This window comes from Paroedura picta, chromosome 6 (assembly GCF_049243985.1).
Source record: "Paroedura picta isolate Pp20150507F chromosome 6, Ppicta_v3.0, whole genome shotgun sequence".
Lineage (NCBI taxonomy): Eukaryota > Metazoa > Chordata > Lepidosauria > Squamata > Gekkonidae > Paroedura > Paroedura picta.
In genome coordinates this window covers 107,466,525-107,476,488 of record NC_135374.1, presented here as the reverse complement: position 1 = coordinate 107,476,488, position 9,964 = coordinate 107,466,525, and positions in this window count along the sequence as shown.

The window sequence follows — 9,964 nt, the reverse complement described above, 5'->3', positions numbered from 1 at the left end:
AATTTACTGTGGGAAATCATACAGCTTAAAAACTGCTTTACATAAAGTATCCAGCAAGTCTTGTTGATAAGTACAGTTCCTTCCCATTACTACCAAGATCCAATGTGTTCAAACCAGATGAGCCCTGATAACTATAAAAGACCTCTCTGCTTCTTCTTCGTCATCAACATTTTAAATTTCTGAATAATCACAAGATTATCAGTTATTAAATTTGCTTAAGTAATGAGAATAATAGTGGTATTTAAATTCCTAAACAAGCAGACCAAAATGAACTCAAGTGTAATTGCCAAGGGAGAAATAAAGCACATTTTTGCTAATGTAAAAGAAGAAGCCTGCTTGAGCTTCTTCCGTAATGAATAATAAAAAAAGCTAGACTATTAAGCCAGCCATTAAACATCTCAGCCAATTAGTCAAATAAACATTTAAGTACTTACAGGCAAAACTGTTGTTTTCATGCCATCTATAAAATGTGATGGTTCCTAGCTCAGCGGTGGCCAGTGGTTTTGCCAAGCGTGCCAAAACTCAAAGCATGAAGCTGAGTGATTCTCAGTGCACTTAACTATGGCAACCTTGCAAAGAAAGTGCCACTCCAAAAAGACATTATTATCCTCCCTGTAACTATGTTAGGTGCTTATGATAGACCATTTATGCACTGGAGGTTTCATGCCGGGCTGCAGGCTGGAGTTTTAGTTGTGGCAGGCTGCCCCACCTCTTTCTGCACCCACATAGGGGAGCATTTGGCCTGGTGCACCTCATCAACCCCTGATCTGTGCTCCTGCACAGGAGCTGAGGCAGTGAAGATTCCAGTGCGTAAACGGTCAAAGAGGAACTAATTTTAATAGCATCCAGGATAACCAAAATTCTGCAATAAACAAAGACCAACATGATATTCAGGACAATAAAATCAGAGTCCAGTAGCACCTTTAAAACCAACAAAGATTTATTTAAGGTGTGAGCTTTCAAGTGCAAGCACAGACTATGAACTTCCATCATGACAGGGTATACCTTTTTGAGCGTCAACATTCCCGATAGCTAATACAAGCTGGCACAAAGATCTCTGAATCCTTATATCCCAGCCAGAACATGAGAGGGGCATTACAAAGAAGGAACACAGGATGCCCAGGTACAATGAACATTTTCATGGGTACAGCAAAGGAGAAATGCTTAGGGGCAGAAAATTAGCATCTGTTGAGAGGTAAGAGGGAGGGAAGGCAGCATGCTATAGCCCAATGTCACCAAATCTTGGAAGCTAAGCGGTATTTGGAAGGAAGGTCAACAAAGAGAACTCTGCAGAGGATGGCAATGGCAAACCATTTCTGCTTCTCATTTGTCTTGAAAGCCACATTGTTGCAGTCACTGTAAGTTGCTGTTTAGATGTTCCTGCACTTTCCTTGCTATTCTGTCTGTTTGCACCAAAAAAATAAAAATATGAACTGTTGCTGGTAAGGGCTGGCCAGATCCAAGAGCCTAGGTAGGACACGCCTGTGCTATTCCACCCCAATCTCAGCCTGCAAGTCTCTACCATCATCTCTACTATCACTGCTAATTTCTAGAGAGCCAGTTTAGTGTACTGGTTAGGAGTGTGGACTTCTAATCTGGCGAGCCAGGTTCAATTCTACATTCCCCCACATGCAGCCAGCTGGGTGACCTTAGCCTTGCCACAGCACTGATAAAACTGTTCTGACTGAGCAGTAATATCAGGGCTCTCTCAGCTTCACCCACCTCACAGGGTGTCTGTTGTGGGGAGAGGAAAAGGAAGGCAATTGTAAGCCGCTTTGAGACTCCTTTGGATAGAGAAAAGTGGCATATAAGAACCAACTCTTTTTCTCTTCTTTTAGACAGTTTGGCAAACGAAAATTGCTGCTTTGGAGGGTGGACTCTGAGGCATTGTACTGTTTTGAGGCCCCACCTCCAAACCTCCAGGAATATTTCCAACCTAGGGGTAGCCAACTTCCACGTGGGGCCTGGAGATCTCCTGGAATGAAAGCTCATCTCCAGACTATAAAGGCAGAATAGGCTACTTTGGGGAGTGGACAAGGGTGTTGTGAAAAAGAAACTTTGAAGGCCTCCCACACAGGTTGTGGTGGAGATGAAACACTTGAGGCCTAATGCACAGGGTTGGTGTGCAGATGAAACAGGAGGCAAAAGAACACCCACAACAGCATCCAGTTTCATCTGCATAACAACCTTGCACGGTAGGCCTCAAATGTTGAGGCAGTGGGGGAGAAGAGACACACATGGCTTGACTGCCTCTTCCCTCCAGCCACCAGGCTGGCCACAGCAGTATTTTAAGTGAGAAGGGGCGTTTCTGTGACCTCCTTGTCAGCCGGTGCTTAGGCATAAAGTGAAAGCTTTCCCCTCCTCAAAAGGGATTGCCCACACACACCCACAGACTTGCGGCAGGCACAGGGAGAGGCAACTCTGGTGAGGTACACAGCGGCCTCCCTACCCCTCTCTCACCTTCGGCAGCTGAGGTGCAGAGGCAAGTGTGTGGCAGCCTTAAGGCTGATGCTCCTTGGTGTTGCCACCAACAGCACCTCTCAGCCTCTTCTGGTGCCTCACCACGGCCACCTCAATGCCTCACAGGCTCCCCTGCTGCATCAGAGGCTCTACCTCTGCCTTGCCACCACCGCCTCACCTCCTCAGAGCTTGCGCCAGCTATCCACCTCGCAGCCTGCTCTACCTCATAGACTCCACTGCCTCATCAGCATCACCTTGCAGCCTCTGGCACTGCTGCTGGCTGGGTGGAGCAGTGGGCTGGGCAGGGCTTGGTGATGGCTGGGGAGTATGTGGCCATGAGGCAGTGCGTGTGCCTTGTGGCTGGTCTTTGTGTGTGGGCACTTCAGGGGCCAGCCCAATCTGGGTATGATCTGCTTTGATGGCCATGCCCCGATTGGCCCATGGAGTGGAAGTAAAGTCCAAACACCTGGACAGGGCCCGGACACCGCTGCACCCATAGTGGCTCTTCTCAATTATATAGAAGAGCCACTATGTGGTACAGATGAGTGGATTGTATGATTTAGGAAGTCCTTCCTTAAGGACAGAAGGTCTACAAGACAGTTAATATCAAGGGCCTTTACGCACGGGGATCTTTGTTGCAAATTGTTTGCGGAATGAAAAATCGCCATTTAAAATAGTGGAATTCGTCGTTATGCATACCTGCCTTTGTAGTGGAATCAGTTGCGTTTTTTAGCGTTTCCCACAAGCTTCCGGTCTCGGCAGAAATCGCTAGAAAGGAAGCGCTATTGCTAAGCTCGTCCCGCCCCTGGCCATCAAGCAGCCAATGGGCAGCTGTTAGCATGCTCCCAAACAGCCCCTTTCCCTTTAAGAAAGGTTTTTTTAAAAAAAAAAACAGACCCATAGCAACGAATCTAGGTAGATTCGTTGCAACGGAGAGACCCATCCAGCTGCCTAATGTGAGCTGTCGTTTGATCGTATGATCGTTGCCACGCTGCCTCGAGTGATAAAAAAAAAATCTCCCCCCCCCTCTCACGGGCCCGATTTTCGGCTGAATTAATGTGTAAAAAATAAAGGGACTTTATTTCAGCAAACGGGCTTTTATGTGGTTTGTGCTTAGTGACTAAAGGTAAAGGACTGAAGCCAGGGAAGCCTCTAAACAGAAAGAGGCTCGCTGGTGCGTTTATACCCGCTCGCTCGGAGAAAAAAAAATGGCGATCGCTTCGCCGGAAGTTTGGAGGACAGGCTCAGGAGGAGGGACTTTGAAGAAACCGCAACAATGGTAACACACAGGTCTTTATCGCTAGTGTTACAGATTGTTTGCAAGAGTGTAGCGCTTTCCGGAGGGTGAATCCACTTTTTGGGATTCCCCTGAAAGTGCTACAACGAAGCGCTTTTTGCTGATCGGTTTCAGGTGTGTTGCAGATTGTCTACGACGTCGTGCGTTAAGGCAAATCAATAGCGTTTGATTGATCACATAACCTTACAGGAAATATGTCAACTTATTTCATATATATCGGTGGAATATATACAGAAGCTGGTTTTTAGTGATGTGATGGCTAAGCTTTGGCTCAGCATACAACAGTGTTCAAAAATTTTATAGGGCTAGCCTGAGAAAAAGAAATCACTAACTTTGAATCCTTGAATTTCTCTCTCTTATCTAAGGAACTGAGCCTTGGTATATTCAAGCAATCACATCTGTTTGGAGTTTTAAACAACCCTGGAGAACATATTTGTGCTCTCATAATATAGTCACTATTATATTTTTCTCTATTCCTGTTTCTTCCTTGCATTTTCTAAGCTTACAGACAAGACTTGTCTTCCTTTTAGAGTCTTGAATTGAAAGTATTTTGAAAAAAATACTGTTATGAGTTGGATAAGGGCTTTTGGGCACTCTTACCAATGTTAATCTCCACCACTCTAAAACATGCATGCACCCCAGTTTCAGGGGTTACCCAATACAGTATTTGCCCCACAACAGTATCCTTGGGATATGAAGGACTGCCCAGTAGAAGTAAATATCACCCTCCTTTTCTTATACGATTATTGATATTCCAGGGGAGGCTTGGATTTTGCTCCTTATACTTCTGCCCTGTTCTTCCTTTAACAAGCTTGGAATGGTTGATATATGGCTCCCAGGGCACTCTCCATCTAAGAAGTCTACAGCAGTCATTTTCAGTGGGGGGTATATGGTCCTCTGGGGGGGGGGCTTGGCATATATGAAGGGGGCCACATACCGAAAAATGTGAGAAGGGGAGCCCAGAGGTTTAATGGGGGCCCTGGTAACTGAATCAATGAAATCTAATTTTTGTCACATATGATGTCAATAATTGCGCAAAAGTTTGTCTTTCATCAAGGGAAAGAAAAAGAAATAATGTAATCAATTCCTTTGTATGTGCTTGAATCAATGCATTCAAGAAAAAAATGAGCACGTGATTCTATTGGTTGAATGTTCGAGGAATCTGTCTCTCATGAATATATAAGACAAAGTATGTCGAGTTTAGTTAGTTCACCCTTAGAAGAAGAAGAATTTGTTCTTATATGCCGCTTTTCTCTACCAGAAGGAGTTTGAGGCTTACATTCACCTTCCCTTTCCTCTCCCCACAACAGACACCCTGCGAGGTAGGTGAGGCTGAGAGAGCCCTGACATCACTGCTCAGTCAGAACAGCTTTATCAGCACCTTGGCTAGCCCAAGGTCACCCAGCTGGCTGCATGTGGGGGAGAGCGGAATCGAACCCAGCTCGCCAGATTAGAAGTCCGCACTCCTAACCACTACACCCAACTGGCTTAGGCCTTTCTTTGCCTAGCTCATTTTGTAAGCTGTCAGCCTTCTGCAGGGGATCCTAGAACCTGAGAAGATCTCCTAAAAGAATCATGGCCAAAAAAAGGTTGACAATGTGTGGTCTACACTGTTGGACATACACAATACAAGAGCTTTAAGGCCATTGGTAACGATTCCAGGCAGAAATCAATCAGGACAGATATACCTAGAAGGGCTACAAACTGATCCAAAGTTAGCTGAATGTTGTCCTCTGCTTTTGCAAGTCTTTGGCATACTTCCAGCAGAGGCCATAAAAGACATGCTGAGCCATTTGACATATTCTTCTTGCCAAATATAAGTGCTGTATCCATGTATCATTTGCTTCTGTTCCTTCCATAACATTGGAGGGGAGGCAAGTGTATTACAGTGTGAGTGAAGTAATTTAATTCCTTATTCACACATCATAGAAGTAGTGAAGGGTTCACCAGTATAGAGTTTAATGTGGCGATGCTCTTTTGTACCACAACCTTCTTTTTAGGTGTCATACCAAAACACTATTTAAAACAAAGAAACAGAATTGTAGTTAGGTGTTTCATCTCACCATTCCCCACCCCTCACAAACAACCTGGTTCTGTCTTATGGATAGCTTTTATGCTGTTTATATCCAATGCATTTTCTTCCTTCCCCAATATTTAAAATGTTGCTCCTCGGTACATTTAGATATAAGCCAACTGCCAAACTGGAGAACTCTCTAGTTGCCTTTCTTCTAATCTGCATAAGCCCCTTGCACTTGACATTTGAAGGCTTCTAAAAACACTGTGGGCTGATTAGACAATACGTTGAATGCAAGATTCCCCCAAGCCAACACATGACTGACATGGAAGCTGGGACTCACCTGAGAAATTTGTTGTATTGTTATGCTGTTTTAATTGCAAGCTGCCTCCAGCACCTTGAAGAGGTGTCATATAAATATTCTAAATTTTAAAAATCCATATTTTTAAAAACAAAACATATATATGGTGAATAAACTATTTGTATTGTAGAAGAATACAGACCGCAAGGAGTTGCGGTGTGTGTGTGTCTGTCAGTTTTCCTCTCCTATAAGTGCCTGATTGCTTCTTTCCCTTCCCTGCAAGCTCCCATAACCTCTTCCCCTTTCCTGGTTCCTTCTCTCCTTCCTGCTTGTCAGCCAACCTACCTTTATTTACTCCAGTGGTTCTCAACCTACCTGATGGTGCAACCCCCTTTGGGTCGCCGAGGCCGCCGCCACCACATTGTGGTGGCGGCAGCAGCAGCCTCGGCAACCCAAAGGGGGTCATAGGGTTATGCACTCTGGCATGCTGGCAATCATGGAAGCCCAAGGCAGCCAGCACGGAGGGGTAGTGCTGGCGCATCAGCCGGTGCTCACATGCAGGTGCACCAGCTCTGCACCAGCATGCAGGTGCTGGCTGGAACACTGGTGCTGCCCCTTCCCTCTGCACCACAGCTCTGGCCACCTCGGGCTTCCATGATTGCCCAAGTGCACCGGAGTGTGCAACCCTCGCATCCATGGCGACCCCTTGGAATAGGGTTGAATGACCCCCAATGGGGTCGTAACCCCCAGGTTGGGAACCACTGATTTATTCCCATATCTTCAGCTTTCCCCCTTTCCTTCCTTTTGCCTGTGTGTGTCTTGGAAAACTTTTCACAGAGCTGTCCCTTCCCCCTTGTATTTCTTATCTCCACAGTAGATCAACTGTTCCTGTTTCTTTTCTCCTTCCCATCAACCAACCAATGAATCTTTTATCGGCCCCTCCATATTCAGCAATGTTTATTATTTATTTACTTCATGTTTACCCTTTCGCCACAAGGGAGAACCAAAGCAGGATACCTCATTCTCCTCTCCTCCATTTTACCCTGACAGGAATGAGTTATATAGGCTCTACACCTTTTAAACAAATGTGTTAATTTTTTTTTAAACAAGCAAATCCCTAATCCTAGGGTCTGCCTGGAAATTACAAGCATGGGGAATTTAGTAATCTAGCTTCTACCTCAAAGCTAAGATAAATAATGCACATTTCTAAAACACAGACCATGATTCAACAATGGATGGCTCACACTTGTATGTCTATCCTGTACCTCATTACTGGTGACATAGGAAAGTGTTTGTACTTTAATTACAGTGAATTAAACACTTTGTCTTAAAGGTGTCACTTAAATCAATGGGTGAATTTAAATATCCCTTGTTAAATCTAGCTTTCTCTCCCCCCCTCTCTCTCTGTCTCTTTCTCTCTTGCCCAGTAATGACAAGGGCTGTGTGTTATTTTTAGTTGACTTGCTGGAATAAGATGTGACACCAATGTTGGGATAATTGTTGTGACCTGCCACGAGCCTTGTGGGAGTGGTGGGCTATAAGTCGGATTAGTAAATAATAAATAAACAACGCTACAGCTTTATTACATAATGAAGTCAAGGTAACAGAAGGTCCCTGTCATGTATCAGCCAACTACAGCTAACCAGGAAGAGGCAGAAGGCTCTGGGGAAGAAAGAGCCCTTAGTTCACAGTCAGTTACAGACAGCCTTTTGTAGGAGGCTAAAGGAGAATTGATTCATTTGAACTCTGGTGCTGGATAAAGTTTCTGCCGATTCCATGGACAGCAGAAGCCACAATCAAGGAAGTACTAGAATGCATAAAGCCTAATATATCACTGGAAGGCACAATCATGAAACTCCAGCTCATTTACTTTGGACATATTATGTGGTCCAACTCACTGGAGAAAGTGATTATGCTAGGATTGATCAGTGCTAAAAGGAAACCAGGCTGATAAAGAACATGATGGTTAGACACAATCAAAATGGACACTGGCCAGAGCATTAGGCAACTGAAAGAAGTGGTGCAAGATCAAAAGTCATAGAGAGAGTTGAGCTGTAGGATCGCCAGGAGTCAGACATGACTGAATGGCTAACATCATCATCATTGCTACCCTGCCAAGTGATGGTTCACAATTAGACAGTTGCACTCCAATTGTTCATGTTCAGGGCTCAGAAGCAGACAGCATCCCATCAGCCACCTGACCTCCCTTGTCTCCAGAACCATTTGGAATGGAGAAGGAGGATTCATAATGAGAAAAGGTGGAGTGCACAATTAGCAGCTCAGAGATACCTGGGTTTAGATAGTAAGGAGAAAATGCTCACGCTGTTGTGATGCTTTCCAGCTGTGAGACAATCGCCTCTACTATATATGGCAGAGGAAAATAAGAGCTATGGAAGCAACAAGTTAAATTACTTGGACCTCACCACTATGGATACTGCCTGCCTTTCATGACTCGTTATTTATTTATTTATTTATTTATATTTATTTATTCATTCATATTTATATACCGCCCTCCCCGAAGGCTCAGAGCAGTTTTCATATAATGAACATCCATGGGTCCTGTGTCCATCAAAGGGAGCTTGAGGTGCCCCTTGTTCAATGCAGACTATCCCATCTCTGCTCTGACAACATTACACCAACAGAAATTTATTCCCTCGGAGGCATTTCAATCTATTCTCTATGAGAAACAGCATCCCTCTGAGGAAGAAAGGTTGTAGTATTTTCAAAAGGCTGTCTACCCTCATGGAAATTTCTTCTTGAGGTCTTCATGTCTATGAACTACAATTCCCTTGAGGCCCTGCTAACAGTATGTGCCAGAGTGGAATTCAGGTGACATTGCAGCTGACCATGGCCTGACAAAGAGCATTCAGCACAATGGAGGAAGCCCCCTCCCCCACTGTAAGTCTTGCAAATACAAATCATATGAAGAAAAAAAACAATGCATTATCAGAGAACATGCATAAATGCTATCTTTTAAAAATGACTGTTTAAAAAGGTCAGCATACTGACTTTGATATAAACCTGTTTGTGCACAATAGTCTCTGTTTTCCTGTTTTTCCCTCTCCCTGTTTCTCTTTATCTAACTCTCAGCCCATACACAAACACTGTTCCTAGGAAGCAGAAAGTGTCCTTCGTGATCTCTTATTCTGCAAGTTTTGGCTGTAGCAATTAGTTCTGGCCATCTTTTGAGCACCAAGTGAAAAAATGTAGATTTTGCTTTCTTCTGTTTGCCCCTTGATAAAAACCCTTCTGCTGTGGGAATAACTAATGGTGGAGAAATTATGCTTTGGTGGGGGAAGGGGTGTGTGTGTACATGCACTGTAAGACTGATCAAGCCAGTTATTATTTGCAATAGACTTCTATCATTATGATTCCAGGGGGCTTTTCGCACACCTTCAAAATCGCACAATGGTTGCCAATTGAAAACGCTACTGATTTGCCATTATGCACAACGTCGTTGACAATCTGCCACACACCTGAAACCGATCCGCAAAAAGTGCTTCTTTGTAGCGCTTTCAGGGAAATCCCCAAAAGTGGATTCACCCTCCGGAAAGCGCTACACTCCTGCAACCAATCTGCAAAACTAGCGGGAAAGTTCTGTGCGTTACCATTGTTGTGGTTTCTACAAAGTCCCTCCCCCTGGCTCTCTCCTCTGATCTTCCGGCAAAGCGATCGCCATTTTTTTTTCTCCGAGCGAGCGAAGTTTAACCCACCAGCAAGCCTGTTTAGAGACTTCCCCGGCTTCAGTCCCTCCCCAGAGCTGTTTATTCACTAAGCACAAACAACAGACAAGCCCATTTGCTGATGTATTTTCCCTTTACTTTTTACACTGTTTTCGGCCGAAAATCGGGCCCGTGAGGGGGGGGATTTTTTTTTTCACTTGGGGGGAGCG